General features: G+C 36.3%; 1 long non-coding RNA gene across 4 annotated transcripts in view; it reads left to right on the top strand.

Annotated features, from left to right (window-relative positions):
* Nucleotides 1–15,629, top strand: part of LOC145692931 (uncharacterized) — a 1,320,660-nt gene that overhangs the window by 1,071,003 nt on the left and 234,028 nt on the right. The gene's annotated exons all lie outside the window — the stretch shown is intronic.

Consider the following 15,629-nt stretch of genomic DNA (forward strand, 5'->3'; position numbering starts at 1 on the left):
GCATAATTGCACAATTTCTATTCAGACACGAGGAAGTAACACATTGAATTACATAAAGCAATTCTGTTGTATACAGTAGTTATTGACATAGTATACCTAGATCCAAGACACAATATATTTGCCAGTCTGACTTTTTCTTTTAAAAATAAACAAATTATACCAGTAAATTAGATTGGTTGGATTGGATCATTAAATTAGGTTGGTTTAGCGTCTCTTTCAGCAGCGAGACTATGTGAGTCATTGATCTACAGCTTAACATGGGAATCGAACCACATGAGCTCCCGCCGGAAATCTCATTAAATTTTGAACAATGAGATATCCATCTCTATTTCTTCTTCTTCTTCTTCTTCTTCTTCTTCTTCTTCTTCTTATTATTATTATTATTATTATTATTATTATTATTATTATTATTATTATTATTATTATTATTATTTTATTGAACTCTATGAGCGGTATTCAGAGACAATTCGTTAATCAAACTTTAGTCACGCGATTAGTTAATGTCGTATTAGCTCGGTACTAAGGAAGATATACGTTCTGGTATTCAGAGTCTGTTTAGAGTTAAGCTAATAAGTTTATTTGGGTATGATTAACTAATATAACCCCAAAACGTCAGATGAAAAGAATAAATGTGGCAACTAAGGAAAACTAGACACGCGCATGCGTAGGCTGTTAAATATATGAAATACGAAATTCGAAATGTTTTCTTTGTGGTTTGACATCAAAATAACTTAGAGATAGTTACGAAAATCGAGTTATAATTAACTTATTCATTTCTGACGGATGTATTTACGGGGGGAATAAGTCAATTCATTAATATTTTCTTCAATGTATGAGTAAACTACCCATACATTTGGATCTTCTACGTTTACCAAATAGTTGATGAATAACTATTTTTCTTAATTGAAAGAGATGTTGCTGAAAACAAGTACGTTCTGTCGTCAAGGTTTAGTATTGACTTAATTCCTTCGTGTCGTCATGTTGTAATGAACGTAAGGATACTACGTAGAAGAACTCTTATTCTCCAATTGTTTTATGTAGAACGTTTTCGAAGTTGGTTGTTTCTCACTTTGCATTTTACTTAATTATATTCTTTGTATGTAAAAAGTACTGGAGCACAATTTACGTCTCTTGGGACTTGTTATCTTTTAGAATCACTTCTGTATTAGCATGCATTTTCCGGTAACAAAATTAGACAATTAAGAATGATTTCAAGACCACTGAGGTGTCATTGGTCTAATTTCCGTCCATAAAGAATTTTGTTACTGTCCATGAAAAATCCCAAATTTGCTGCCAATTGCGATGAAAATTCCCTTTATCCTTTGCGAGAAAATAATCTTTAAAAAATCCCATAAAATGGAATTTTTTCTACAGGTTGGCGTCAATCCTAGTTGTTTATGAATAATAAACTTATTGTTATTATTTCGAGTGTAAAATGGTCTCAATTGTATTTGGACTGTTATAATATTTAAAATATATATATATATATATATATATATATATATATATATATATATATATATATATATATATATATATATATATATATATATATATAAAGATAATGTTTTTGATTTCCCATATAGCTAGTGTTACCCAGAAGACAAGATTTGGAGGTGTCTTGTCTCGAAAAGATGTCGTGAAAATGTTGTCTCGTCTCGAAAAGCATATACAGTATATGTTTCTATTGGAAGAGATTAGTGGCGGATTTAGAAGGTAAAAACTGGGGGAGGCAGCCAGAAATCAGACTATCGTGAGTTTACTATAAACTTTCATAAATATATAAATAATAACTTTGTTTTTGTCACTCAAAAAAACTGGAGGACCTAGGTCACCCGGCCCCGGGCTAGATTCGCCACTGGAAGAACTCTTTATCGTCTCGTATCTGGTTAAGAAAATTAAAATTTTGTCTCGTCTCATTTAGTAAGCAGAGTACACTTCTAACTGTTGATATAGTGGCTCTATCTAAGATTTAAAGTAATAAAATCCTGGATTTAAGTAACCAATTTCCATTTTACCACCTATTTATTAAGTCAAGTTGTTGGGCCCGAGAAGCGGAAGAGAAGAAAGCAAAACATTCTATCACAAAATCCAATAAAGAATAATTGCAGTAAAACGCTCACTGGCTACTCGAATGTCATGTTGTGTCGTGTGTTGAATATTAATTGTCAGGCGGCTGCCAATAACATGGCGTTTCTTAATGATCGTCATGCATTTAATGCATTTTTAACTTCTTTCCTCTGCTAATAGCAAAGCAGCGATTGGGATGCAGTAGCAAGTTTATTGCATTTGAATGCAGTGGGCGAGGTGCAATTGCGGCTTTCTCTTTTTTCTGTTCTCTCAATAGCTTCTGCACCTGTGGACTTAAGTATGTTCATATATATACATATGTGTGTGTAAGGTAAGTTTATGATGAAGTAGCAGCAAGGGCGGGCGGGGGAGAACGAAGGGGGGGAACACACAACGAGTGTGTGTCTGTGAGGGTCTCAGAAAACTTAATGCCGTGTCTCCTGTTTGTTCGCGACACACACATGTGTTTCTCAAGAAATTCTCGGAAGTGGAAAGGTGGGGTCCCGGCCTCGAATCTTGAACAGGTTGCGACCTTTTATGATTACCGTAACTCGCTTTGAAGCCCGTATTTCTTTTGTGTCCTTCTTGTCACACCACGTGGACATTTTGTTTTCCTATTTCTTTCTTTCTTTTCGCTTGTGTTGTTGTTTTTATGCAATGTTCTTTGATCCTTCTTAATGAAGCAGTATCTTGTCACATGAGAGGAAAATAGGAATCTGAAGCAGAAAACACGCGATACAAACTGTGACGTAATTCTATTTGTAATTGTGTGTTATTTCATATCGAAAGTATGATTGTGCAAAACTTTTTTGTATTATATAATGCAGTGAATAAACGGACGTAGAATTCTAGTAATATAAGTGATTGAGACATCCTTACCGTATACACATGTATGCAGGGGCGGATCCAGAACGGACTTCTGAGGGGATGTTGGGTTGTAATACTGCTACTTTTAAGAGCTCCAAACTCTGGGATGGGTTTTATTTATATATAAAAGAAGAAAGTTTCCCCTTCTGGGGAAGGGGGAAATCGCCCCGATCGCTCCCCCTGGATCTGCTACTGCATGTATGAAACTTCTTAAGAAACGAGCTTTATGTCTCACTTATAGATCCTGTAGACTAAAAGAGACGGTGATTAATGAAACTGAATAATTATCAAATAATAGGTGGAATGAAAATGTGGAAGGAAAGCGGAGAAAACCCACGGACACGATGTTGTCCACTACAAAATCACTCAATAGCCTATGATTGAACCAAGAACCCGTCATACTTGAGGTAAAGCACTTTGCCACTCTGCGATCGTAGCCCGAAATTTCACAGAGTATCTTAACTAATTCTATGGCCTATGGAACATAGAGATTCAATGCCGCATTCACAAAAGCTCTCCACTGACTTCTATCCTTAGCCAACTGGATCCAGTTTCTACTTTGTATTCCTATTTCTGGGAGATCCATCTTAATATTATCCTCGCATCTGCGTCTAGGTCTTCCAAACGGTCGTTTTTCAATTAGACTTCCAGTTAAGACTTCGAAAGCATTCCTACATTCTTCCATTCTGGCTACATTACCTGCCCACCTGAGCCTCCTAGACTTGATGACCCTAGCAATGTTTGGTAAACGGTATAAATTATGTAGTTCCTCATCATGAAGTTTCCGCCATTTGCCATTCCCGTTCCTCTTGGATCCGAACATTCGTCGTTCAGAGGAGCCTACTTTTACTTAAAAATTAGCTTGTTGTAAAGTAATATTCTGTAGAAGGATTAAAATTCGACTAAGCTTACTTTCGACTATTTATTGTGGCAAGGATTATTTTTTTTTAAAATTAATTTTATACACTATTCATTAACGGAAAATCACATTAGCAGCAAGTACGAATATCCAAAAGGAAATCATTGCTTTTTGTTTTTGGAATTAAATATAGAAATATACATAGGAGAAACGGACAACATAGCATAGCTATATAGAGAGAGGAAAAAGAATTTAAGTGGTTTGTGATATTAAAAGATGACTCTAACCAAATATTTCGGGGCATAGAATGGGGCAGCAATTGGATAACTAAAAAACCTGGTAGAACAAGGAAGAATTGTTTCCTATATGCTGTGAAATATATAAAACTTGAGTATGGTCAAATAATTCTTTACACTGCACAGTGGTTCAGAACGAGCAAAAACCTGGCCAAAACCTATAACTGTTTATAACAATGTACAAAATGCTTCTAATGCCTCAAATGTGTGAAAATTGAATATTTATAGTACTAAGAATTAACGAACACGTTCATCATTCGGTTGCACTAGCTTTATGTGCAGGAGAGAGTTAGTAGGAAATGTTTGTAAATACTGATGAAGTACTGCGTATTGGTATGCATTACATCAGTACACTTACATAAAAATCTGCACTACACTCATACATACAAGTCTTCATTACACTAACACACATAAATGAAAAACAAGAATTGATTTTGTAAACCACATTTGTACGTCAATCATCACTGTCACTGTCAATATCGCTGAATAAAAATGGAATGTCTTCATTCTTTTGTTTGCTAGACGCCGCGTTGGCTCCTCCTGCTCCACGCTCCAACGTCTTTAACAGCAGTCATCCTTCACGTGACAAGCAACGTCTTTTCTTCCCGGTAGCCATGTGCCTAATACGCGAAAGAAAGGGATCAGAAGTAATATCAGCATATCCTGATTCTTAATAGTGCGAGAGAATTTGCGTGAGTTATCTTCCCGAAATGTTCGTAAGTCTTTATTCCGTGCATTAGAAAGTTGACCTATTGGTAAAATGGCATTCTGTAGCCGATCCATGAACAAGAATTTTATAGACACTAGTAGACATATAGAGCCAACTGTAAAGATGAACAAAGAGTTTGTCTGTCTCCAGTGCATAACTGTCAAAAGCGTTGGGATCAATATCAAGTCCAGAATTGATTACAGATAGCATCACCGAAAAACGTTTAATTAGTTGTTCAGAAATCCCCATTATTTGCGAAGATCGGTGTGAGTCCGCAAAACATCTCCTAGTAGTGTTCCCATCCTTGCTTGTTCCACTGTCTTCTGCTTTGGGTCTATCACATTAAGGCCTATTTTTGCACTGAACTGCTTCCGAATCTCATGTTTTCGTGATTTCAATAGTGCCTTGTGCTTCTTTCGAATTTGCCATATCTTGAAATCGAGTCTATATGCAATATAAAGGAGGCACTCAAAAAATTGTATGTAGGTACGCATTAATTTCTCTGAGAGATGCTTTGCAAATATAACACTTTTGAAGAAATTTGTTGTTCAGTAGTGCATTACAACTTTTCCATCTACCATAGTGAGAATGAGTTCGTGATGCGCAGTAAATTGGAATCCACTGACATTCACAGTTGATAGGTGATCTTGAATCTGCTGTTCGATGCACTGGACTCGTTCAACTTTTTTCTACAATAAAGCTTGCGATTTAATTTCTGCACTGACATATGAAACAGTAGTACTCTCATCTGGCGGGTAACAGATTTCTTAGCCTTGAGTAATTGGTGATAACTTGGATAAATATCTGCGTTGCGTGTTTTGGCACCAAGAGGTAGACAGTTGTATTGGCTTTTGGTTAACTTATGACTGAGAAGCAATGCAAGCGCCTCTTCTTTGGTGCACGGTTTGAGTAAAATGCTCTGGTCCTTTGCGCTCATAAACGCTTGTCTCATCTTACGAACCTTTCGAAGTTGTTTCTGTCACCTCACAAAGTACTTTTTTTTACATCTTGTTCTGATACCCGAAGCCTCATTTTGGCAGCAAAAGCCAGTTCCAACGTACTTCCAGATGTACGAAAATCTTCCGCTTTCCTCCGTTTAGTTCTGTCAATAGATTCTCTGAAATCCTTCGATGGACAACCGCCAGGATTTGATCGACGTTCCATCTGTCTCCGGAATTTAAGTGTCAGTTCTTCATCAAGCCATTCTGTATGTGTCTTTAGGAAATGTCATGATTTCTACCACTCTTATACAGTTTTTGGTACACTTGGTTGCAGAACTTGGAAACAATTCGTCGAATGTCTTCACTAACGTGGGTTAGGTGATCACCAAGGTCCAATTATGTCAAAACTCAGGTCTGGACATGCTGTGTTTGTTCCCTTTGACAACGTCCTTACATTTCTCCCATTTTCGCATTGACCTGGATGCGTCTTAGCATCATTATGAACTATAGATGTCCTGCACGTAAAAAGTAGCGATAATTAATTTCAGTGTCCTGTCACCACACACAATCACAAAGGAACACGTATATAACGAATTCGCACATATTCGCACCTAAACTTCCTGAAAAACAATTAATCATGGATTATTCTTTCAGGCCATTTCAATAACTCTGTTGGGGAACGCTGGGCACTATACTAAATCTCTGTACTTTTGTGGACCTTTTGCTAAATCAAATTAGATTTTGTCATATTAACATATTTTGTTCGAGGAAACGTAGATATGGAAGATACTGCATAGCCACTTTGGACAGTTGCAGTATTTGAGAGGTATGTTGGTACCATATACAACACATGTTTCTTGTGACGACATATTCTCAGATACCAAGCCATGAACTTGAATGACAAATACTCTATTTGGCAGCTATTTCACAGATATGTCCACAATGGTTAACTTTCACCCTTTCTAACTCACACGTTACATGTTAGTCGTGTTCATTATTTGTATATAATAAACTATGGATATTTCGTAACCCATACACTAAACCAGTGTCCTTCTAACGCAATTTTCAAAAATTGGGTTTTGGCCAGCTTTTTGCTCGTCCTGAACCACTGTGCACTGTGATGATTCCGTTGAAAAAGAGAAGGAATGCAAAAATATGAAACGAAAATTAAATGAAATTTTTCAATTTTACGTCCTACGATTATGCCCTTTAGGCTAAGGGAGAGAACGATTAAGACTTGATAATGGAGTGAATGGTAATGAAAGAATTAGTTGAATAAAAATGTGGGAGGAAACGGGGGTACCGCGAGAAAACTCACGGACATGATGTTATCCACCAGAAACTTACTTGAGCGGGGATCGAACCACAAACTCAATGCACAAGAGATAAACATTTTACCACTGAGCGACCGTGTCCCCCAAAATATGAAACGAGTAGCGTTATTAGTTTGAAATCACATGCGCGACGAAAATTGTAGTGAGACAGTTGAACACAAGACTATAGACCCTATGCCACAAAAAAAGGAGGAATTTAACATTTAGACATGAGCTTGGAGGGTCTATCGAAAAAGGAAAATAAGTTTACGTTTGTTTATTGACTTTGTAACGGTTTTCACCGAGTGATCTGGGATATATTAATGAATGTGTTCAAGAAAAATTAATTAAATGGGCATGATAGGAGGCTAATAGGATAAGAAATGACAAACTGTAATTGGAAGAAAAGTTCAACAGGAGTGTTGCATTTCAGCACATTATTCAATATCTATTTAGAGGAATTGTATTTAAGAAGGGCTGACGTAGAGAAGGCTGTTCGTGAATTAGCTTTGCAGTTGATAAGGCTGTTCTAGCGAAGTCTAAAATGAAAGGTAACAGAATGTTGGAAAATTTTAAGAAGAACGCTGTTGAGTGTAGGATGAATATAAATGTTAAAGACAAAAATAATAGTAATTGAAATAAAGGGAATTGTGTTAAATATGGAAGTTTGAGGAGAAAAATACAAGTGACTAGTTTTACGTAGTCTTGTTCAAAATATCTGGCCACTAATCTCTCTTTGGAAAGCTCTGTACTCTAACTTGCAGTTAAAATTAAACAATACAAAATTTTCTTGAGCTCTTTATTTAGAGCCAAAGTGTTCACAATTTGCTATATACAGTATATGGTTTCCCGAATATCGTGTTCTGAAACAAAACGAATAGCCAAGATTTCTTTGTTAACAAGATTGTACCTAAGGAATATTATCTGTAGTAAAAATGTAAACAGGAAGCAAAAGCAAAAACAGAAGTAGCGAGAGAAACTTATAAGAAGAATAGAAGCATATCTTGTGGATCAGTGAATAAGAAGTTGCAGACCAAATATTTTTTTCATTGATTAATTGAAGTCCATTTTAACATGAATCAGATGTATATAAGACGTAACCTAGAGCTTAAAATGGGATTAGCCCAGCATAGAATATCTTCTTTTTAGTGCATTTTCTTTTTCTAGTGCATTTTCTTCCTTTTAGTGCAGTTTTCTTCTTTTTAGTGCATTTTCTTAACATCTATTAATAAGGCAATGACACTAAATTATCACGCACCAAAACACTATTTTCTCAATTTTAATGCATTTTACAAAAACATTCCCTAATTGCAAGAAAGCTTACGGCCAGTTGGCGCGTGCTTGGCTTTTGGCTTACTACGCTTGCATTTGAAACGCTTTCATACAGTCTGCCTTTTGTTGTACTTGCAAGCGATGCTTTACACATCCTTCGCAGAGCGTCATAGCATCATTGGCCGTTCATTGGCTATTGACTTTACTTGTAAAACGCTTGTGTTAAGCTTGAATGGAATACTGAATGCAAGGTTGCGCCCATATAACTTCGTTACTGGAATCCAGCTCGGGGCATACTTGCACGTTTTCCAATCAAGCTGGGTGCAAGCTTGACCGACTTGCAATTCAAGCTTACAGCAAGCAGTTTGCAAGTTGTCTCTGCGACTAGGAATTGTTTTCAAAAATAGGCCTACTTTTTAAGATTTTTATTTTCACTTTTCCATTTTTATTAAATATTATAAAATTGAATTGTAGAAGACAATAGTCTTTTTCCTCTTTATTATGAAATGAAAAATACTCAAGGAAAAATGTACAGAACTCTTAGTCATATGTTCCCGGCGGGAGCTCATGTGATTCCACGTTAATCAGTAGGTCCACGTCTCATATAGCCTCGCTGCTGAAAGGGACGTTAAACTCAAAATCAACTCAACTCTTAGTCATGTGCAACCAGCCGAACTTCTGTGGGAGTTGGGTTGTATAAGCACCAGGCGTTCATTCGTATTTTGTAAAAAAATATTAATTTTACAGTAAAGTAATAAATTCCAGTAAAAACTACGTATTGTATTGTACTGTACGTGTAAATATTGTATTACCATTGGATCTACGTATCTATACAAAGTTTCATAGCACTAGTTACTATGGGAGTGAGTGAAATTTATGTTGCAAGCTTTTACATTAACAATCAGAAAAGTACCGTACCCTAATAAAAGCATTGTAAAAAGGGAGAACATTAAAAGATTTCCTCGCACTTCACAAATCTAGAAATTTGAAACGTTGCCTTAATATTGATTGCATTCAAATTCTCTAGAATGTAGGTAAGACATAGTTTCCCACAATATTCATCCTCCACAAGAACATGTAGCTTAATTCACTAATTTTTAATTGTGTAGGTAAAGGTTGATAATTTCACATTTTTGTGTTTAGAAATCAGTGAAACTATCCGTGGTTCTCAGTGAAACTTCCGATTTCTGTATGGTCCCAAGAATTTCCCTTGTGTCCTCATAAAACAATCCAAGAATTTTTAAAAATTGAAATTATATATCTACATGACGATAACTAACTAACTCTATGGCCTATGGGGGGGGGGGCGTGGTGGCTCAGTGGCAGAGCGTTCACCTCCGGTGCTTGGGGTCCCGGGTTCGATCCCAGCTCGCGCCGTGTGAACTTTGTGGTGGACAAACACCGTGTTCGTGGGTTTTCTAGGGGTTCTCCCGTTTCCTCCCACTTTCTTCATTCCATCATTTCACTCATCTCTCATTATCACGGTCTCCTTTAGCCTAACCGGCATAACCGTGGGACGTAAAAGATTTCTATGGCCTATGGAACCCGGAGGTTCAATGCCGCGTTCACAAAAGCTCTCCACTGACTTCTATCTTTAGCCAATTGGATCCTGTTTCTGCTTTGTATTCCTATTTCTGCGAGATCCATCTTAATATTGTCCTCCCATCTGCGCCTAAGTCTTACTGATGGTCATTTTCCGGTTGGTCTTCCAGTTAAGATTTTGAAAGCGTTCCTACTTTCTTCCATCCTGGCTATATGACCTGCCCACCTGAGCCTCCTAGATTTGATGATCCTAACAATGTTCGGTAAACCGTATAAATTATGTAGTTCCTCGTTATGAAGTTTCCGCCATTCCCCATTCCCGCCCGTTTCTCTTCGGTCCGAATATTCGTCTCTCTACATGACGATAGACAAATAAATAATAATTGTAAAACTAATCCCGATCTAGAAGAGATATTACTAGAAGTATTTAAAATTGTACCCACATTTAAGTTATATTTAAAATGAAGTGTATATACAATCTAGGAGCAGAAAACATGGACATTTTAACGCAAGAGCGACATGAAACACCGAATTTGAATATGATTAAAGGAGATAAAATTAGGTACGTGAGACAAAAAGAAGTACGGAAGATAGGGGAGAATAACACAATATTGTAGATAATTTAAGAAAGGAAAACGAATTTGTAGCTCGAACGTGAAAAAAAAAATATTATGTGGTCCTATATTTCACACAGTGTATTAGTTCGTCTAATGTCTCATTTTTCTTCTAATGATAATTCTCGTCTCGTTTTCGAGGTGAGAAATTACTCTTGTGTAGTGAGCAAAGTTTTAGCTCTTAAACACAGTTTTAGTGTTACATTATTCATAGTACACATGTTATAAATTGATCACGTGACTGTAGGGACACATTGAAAAAGCATTTGTCAACGTTCAAAGATACGCAAGTCATTACACAATTGATCCAATAATTTATATGGTTTAAATGCTATATCACGCCCTCCGTTGATCTCTCTTGACGCAGAAAGATTATAGCAAAACAAATAATCAAGTCATAAATTTTGCGCATAAATTTACAAAACGAGACGACCAATGCTCTCCGAGAATCGAGACGAGATGAGACGAGACTTTTACAAATTTTAGGAGAACGAGATGAGAAGACTTTATTTCTTCTCAGGTGAATACTAGTAGAAACACGATGGATAGGAAGGGAGGAAAGGAATGAACAACACTAAAACAGAAATTTCAAACGTTAAGACGAAGAGATTAGCGGAAGTAAGTAAGCAGTGCGTGAAAAATTTTCAGTTTGTTTTAAGTGATGCACCAGCAATTGAAGAATAGTTACGATGATTAAAATCTATTTTTAAAGTAAGTGGTTCTGACTTTCCTGTTTATTCTTTTACTTGTTGTTCTTATGTCTAGAAGTAAATTACTGTTTACATTTAGTAGTGGAAAAAAAAGTCCGTTGGTAGATAACATCTTATTTTCTTGTAGTCACTCTAAAATCTCGTTTCAACAGTGATGTTATATGAAATGTGGATTTTAAGTTAAGGAAAAAGTGTAGGAATGTGTACAGTTAGCACTTGTTAAGAGGTTCAATTTAACAGATTTTTTTTTTTTTGGTTGATTGTTAATTGTTGTTATTTGTTGCAGGCGTTCATGAAAAAAATAACAACAGCATAGACGAAAGTACCAACGTGACCCACCAGATGTCAAGACCATTAAAACAACACATCCTGGCTCGGGCAAACAACGAACGTCTGTGGATGAGGTCAGGAAGACCTTCACTAGAAGCCCAACAAAGTCAGTTCTCAGAGCGTCACGCGAGCTGAACATCGCACGTTCAACGGTCCATAAGGTGCTCCATAAAAGACTGTGTTTGTATGCATATTAGGTGCAAATCGTTCAGGCGCTACAGCCCGATGACCTACCAAAACGAACCAGGTTTGCAATGGAGATTCTGGAACGGATCGAGGATGATCCTGATTACTTGAGGAGAGTGATTTTCAGTGATGAGCTAACCATCCACACATCAAGCAAGGTGAATCGTCACAATATGAGCATTTGGGGTTCCGAAACCCTATACGTTGTTCGTGAATATGTCAGAGATAGCGAGAAAGTGAATGTGTTGTGTGCTTTGGGATGGGACAGAATTATCGGACAATTTTTCTTCTCCCTTTATCTGGACACTTTGCTTTTCCACAGCTACTTCCTTTACAACTAAACGTGATATTCCAACAGGATGGTGTCCCACAGCATTGGTATTTAAATGTTCGTTGGGCTCTAGACACGATGGATTGGACGCGATAGACCTACTCCTTGGCCATAGCGATCTCCCGACATAACTCCTATGGATTTCTTCCTATGGGGCTGTGTCAAAGATAGAGTCTACGCCACACCTGTATTTCTGCTCTTCGTCACAAAATTGAAGAAGCTATTAACTCGATCACATCGGACATGCTACACAACACATGGCGGGAGATTGAATATCGACTGGACATTCTGAGAGTAACTAACGGGACCCATATAGAAGTGCATATATAGACAAAGAAAACTGTTTGAGTTGCTCGTCAAGATGCCGCAAACCGTTATTCTCGGCACTGAATAGTTTCCATACAATTAATATTTGTAATCAGGGTAATTTCATTTGGACACCCTGTATAACAAATTACAAGTTTAATATGTCTATCAAGCTTGAATCGGTACAGGGGCATTTAGGACTCTGTTGTTTACATTGAACTATTGAGTAGTCTTACAAAAAAAAAAAAAATAAAAAATCATAGTCCCGAGACATAAAGTGTTCTTGACCCCGATAAATTAGAGCTCTTAAGCAAGGGTGACCCTCCTTCTCAAAACCTTAAGTGCAAAGACCCAAATTTACCATTTTCCCCTCAACTTTATCATTCTTCCCCTAAATTTACCTTTCTCCCCGCAAAGATAACATTCTCTACTTTCCAAATTTACCTTTTTTCTTCCAAATTTACGATTCTGCCACCAAATTTACCATTCAATCCCCAAAATTTACCATTTCGCCCCTAAATTTACCTTTTACTCCAGCAAATTTACTTTTCCTCCCCGAAATTTTACTATTATCACCAAATTTACCTTTGTTTTCCCAAATTTAGCACTTCACTCTCAAATTTACCTTTTCTCCACCAAATTTACCTTTCTACTCGTAAATTTACCTTTCTACTCGTAAATTTACCTTTCTTCCCAAATTTACCATTCCACTCCCAATTTTACTATTTCCCCCAAATTTATCTTTCTTTTCCCAAATTTACCATTTCAACTTCCAATTTACCTTCTTCTCCACCATCGATGCATTAATTTGATACATAAGCATTTGCCGTAATATCTACAAAGAAATTAAACAAAAAATAGTGCATAAATTATGTTCTATCATAGATGTTTTTTGGGTATTTCATTATATCAGTGTTGTAGTGCAGCATCTAGAACACCAATCTCTATAAATGGGAATACAAAGCATGTGATCTTGAAAGAAAATAATAATGAAAGAATTAGTAAAAAGTACGATTGAGGAAAATCATGAAAAGTTCGTTTTCAGAAAGTGAAATTATTTATACATGAAAATGAAATTTTGTTCATATGCCTTTCTTAATTAATACAAAGCTTGCAAAATTGTCTTTTAAATTAAATTAAATTTTTAAATTTAATGACCCACAGTTGTTGTTTCTTTTTTAAATTTCAAGGAGACGGGTAATTAGTGAAATTGAACGATTATGAATAATTTGATGGAATAAGAATGTGGTGAGAAAAAGAGAGAACTTGGAGAAAATCTATGGACATAATATTGTACACCAAGACCTCACCTGGCTGGTATCGAACTAGGACACGATCACAGAAACTCTGGGGACAGCCAGAAACGCTCATTCTCTTCAAACGTAAACGAATGTCCGAAGAGTTTCGCTCCACGATTGTCAGTCTAACGCTTTAGATTTCTCATGTATATTCACTGACTGTACCGGTCTTAAAAATATATTAACGTTAGAACTAAATATATATTAACGTTTCAACTCACTAAAAGAGCATTATTTTATGTCATACAGTTGCACTTTCATTTTGCATTAACTTCCGAGTGAATGATAGATTCACTTAAACTCCTGAGCACAAAGCTTGAAACATTTAAGCCAACCAGGTTGGTTTATTTCAACTTAGAAAATGTGTTGTCAGCACAACGCTAGTTTCGTCGTCGTTCTTCTGCTTTTAAGACTGTTCCATAGTTGCTCTCACGACACTGGGCCTAACGTCCTACCGAGAAAACCATCCGATTTTCCTTTTCAGTCATCGGAACGCCTAATCAAACACTGTATGATTTCGGCTATCTAACCTAAGTTTAGGCGTTGATTCCAACTGCGTACAGTTTATTATGAATTAAACAGAGGGTCCATTTATATTCTTTCATTAGTTCATTTACTAATCGTTGAGGAAAAAATACAGTATGCACACTCATATTCAAAAGATCTTGGCCACCCACTTTGCTTTAAAAGAACCATATATTATGGCAACCATACGTGGGAAATTCTAAACCTTTGTCTCTAAATAAAGATCTCAATTGGCTAAAGATAATTGCAATTGTTAGATAAGAGCGCAGAGGTTTTCAAAGGGATATAGATGACCACATTTTTTTTAACAAGACTGTACAAGAGTGAATGCATTTTTGAACGGGAGTGTACATTTTTTAAGTAACTAAATATTTTGTTAAGCTTATTCGCATGAGTTAATGCGAAAATGGATTTGTCCCAAGATACTAAACGAATTCTGTAGATATGTATGTTTAAAAAAAAAGAAAGAATAGTTTTTTTTAAAAAAAGTGTATATATATTTCTGAGGGGTTGCTCTCACCTGTTGAGTAGTAGGAGACCTTGAGGGAAACTGCTACTTGCAGCCAGATATCTTTCCTAGTTGACATTAAGCTTCTGTCTACATGACACGTTATATGTGATTCGGATTCTCTTTTTCCTCTTACCTTCTCTCCTTCAACAGAAGATCTTCTTTCCTTTACGCGTCTTCCAGATTCCAGTGTGAGACAAGACGAAGGAAGGCCAGACAGATTGGCGGCGTACAATTTTTCTTCCATATCCTCCGCAAACTATCCTTTTCACATAACATATTGTTGGTTTCCCATATCAAAACTCATTATCACATACACCTATTCTTTTGTACACTAGCTACAAAATTTCGTATAATAATTTTGCAATAGTATTAGCATATAGCAAAAAAAGAAAGAAAGACATAGAGAGAGACCAGATGATAGATCTTACAAAATAATATGAGTGAGTTTAAAAAAAGAAATGAAATCTTTTAGGTTAGCATCCTACGATTATGCCCTTTAGGCTAAGAAAGACGATGCTTAAGGTTGGTTTACAGCAGCCTTTCTCAACCTGGGGTCCGCAAGCAAATCTGAGAAAGGCACACACACTGGTGAGAAATACACTATTTTAAGTTAAATAATCGATCCCTTAAAAGTTACTTCGTTTGATCCTAACAATACCAAGTTAATGGCTGAAAGACAACACCAACCATCACATTTGCTGAAGTTGTGTACCTCAATGAGTCATACATTTACTATCATGTTAACTTGTTGAAGTTAATACATTTTTTTTATTTTTTTTTTTTCTATATTTGATGCGTAGGCTTTTGTGGTTTACTAATTTTATTTATATGTTTACAATATCTTAGTCAAATTGTCCGACCCGAGGTTTGAAACTCAGGACCACCCAATTACGAAGTAGGCATCATACCACATGATTATACCACTGCAAAGAAAAAAAAATACTCACTT

Source organism: Thermobia domestica, chromosome 8, assembly GCF_964235325.1.
Source record: "Thermobia domestica chromosome 8, izTheDome1.hap1.1, whole genome shotgun sequence".
In the NCBI taxonomy this organism is placed as follows: Eukaryota; Metazoa; Arthropoda; class Insecta; order Zygentoma; family Lepismatidae; genus Thermobia; species Thermobia domestica.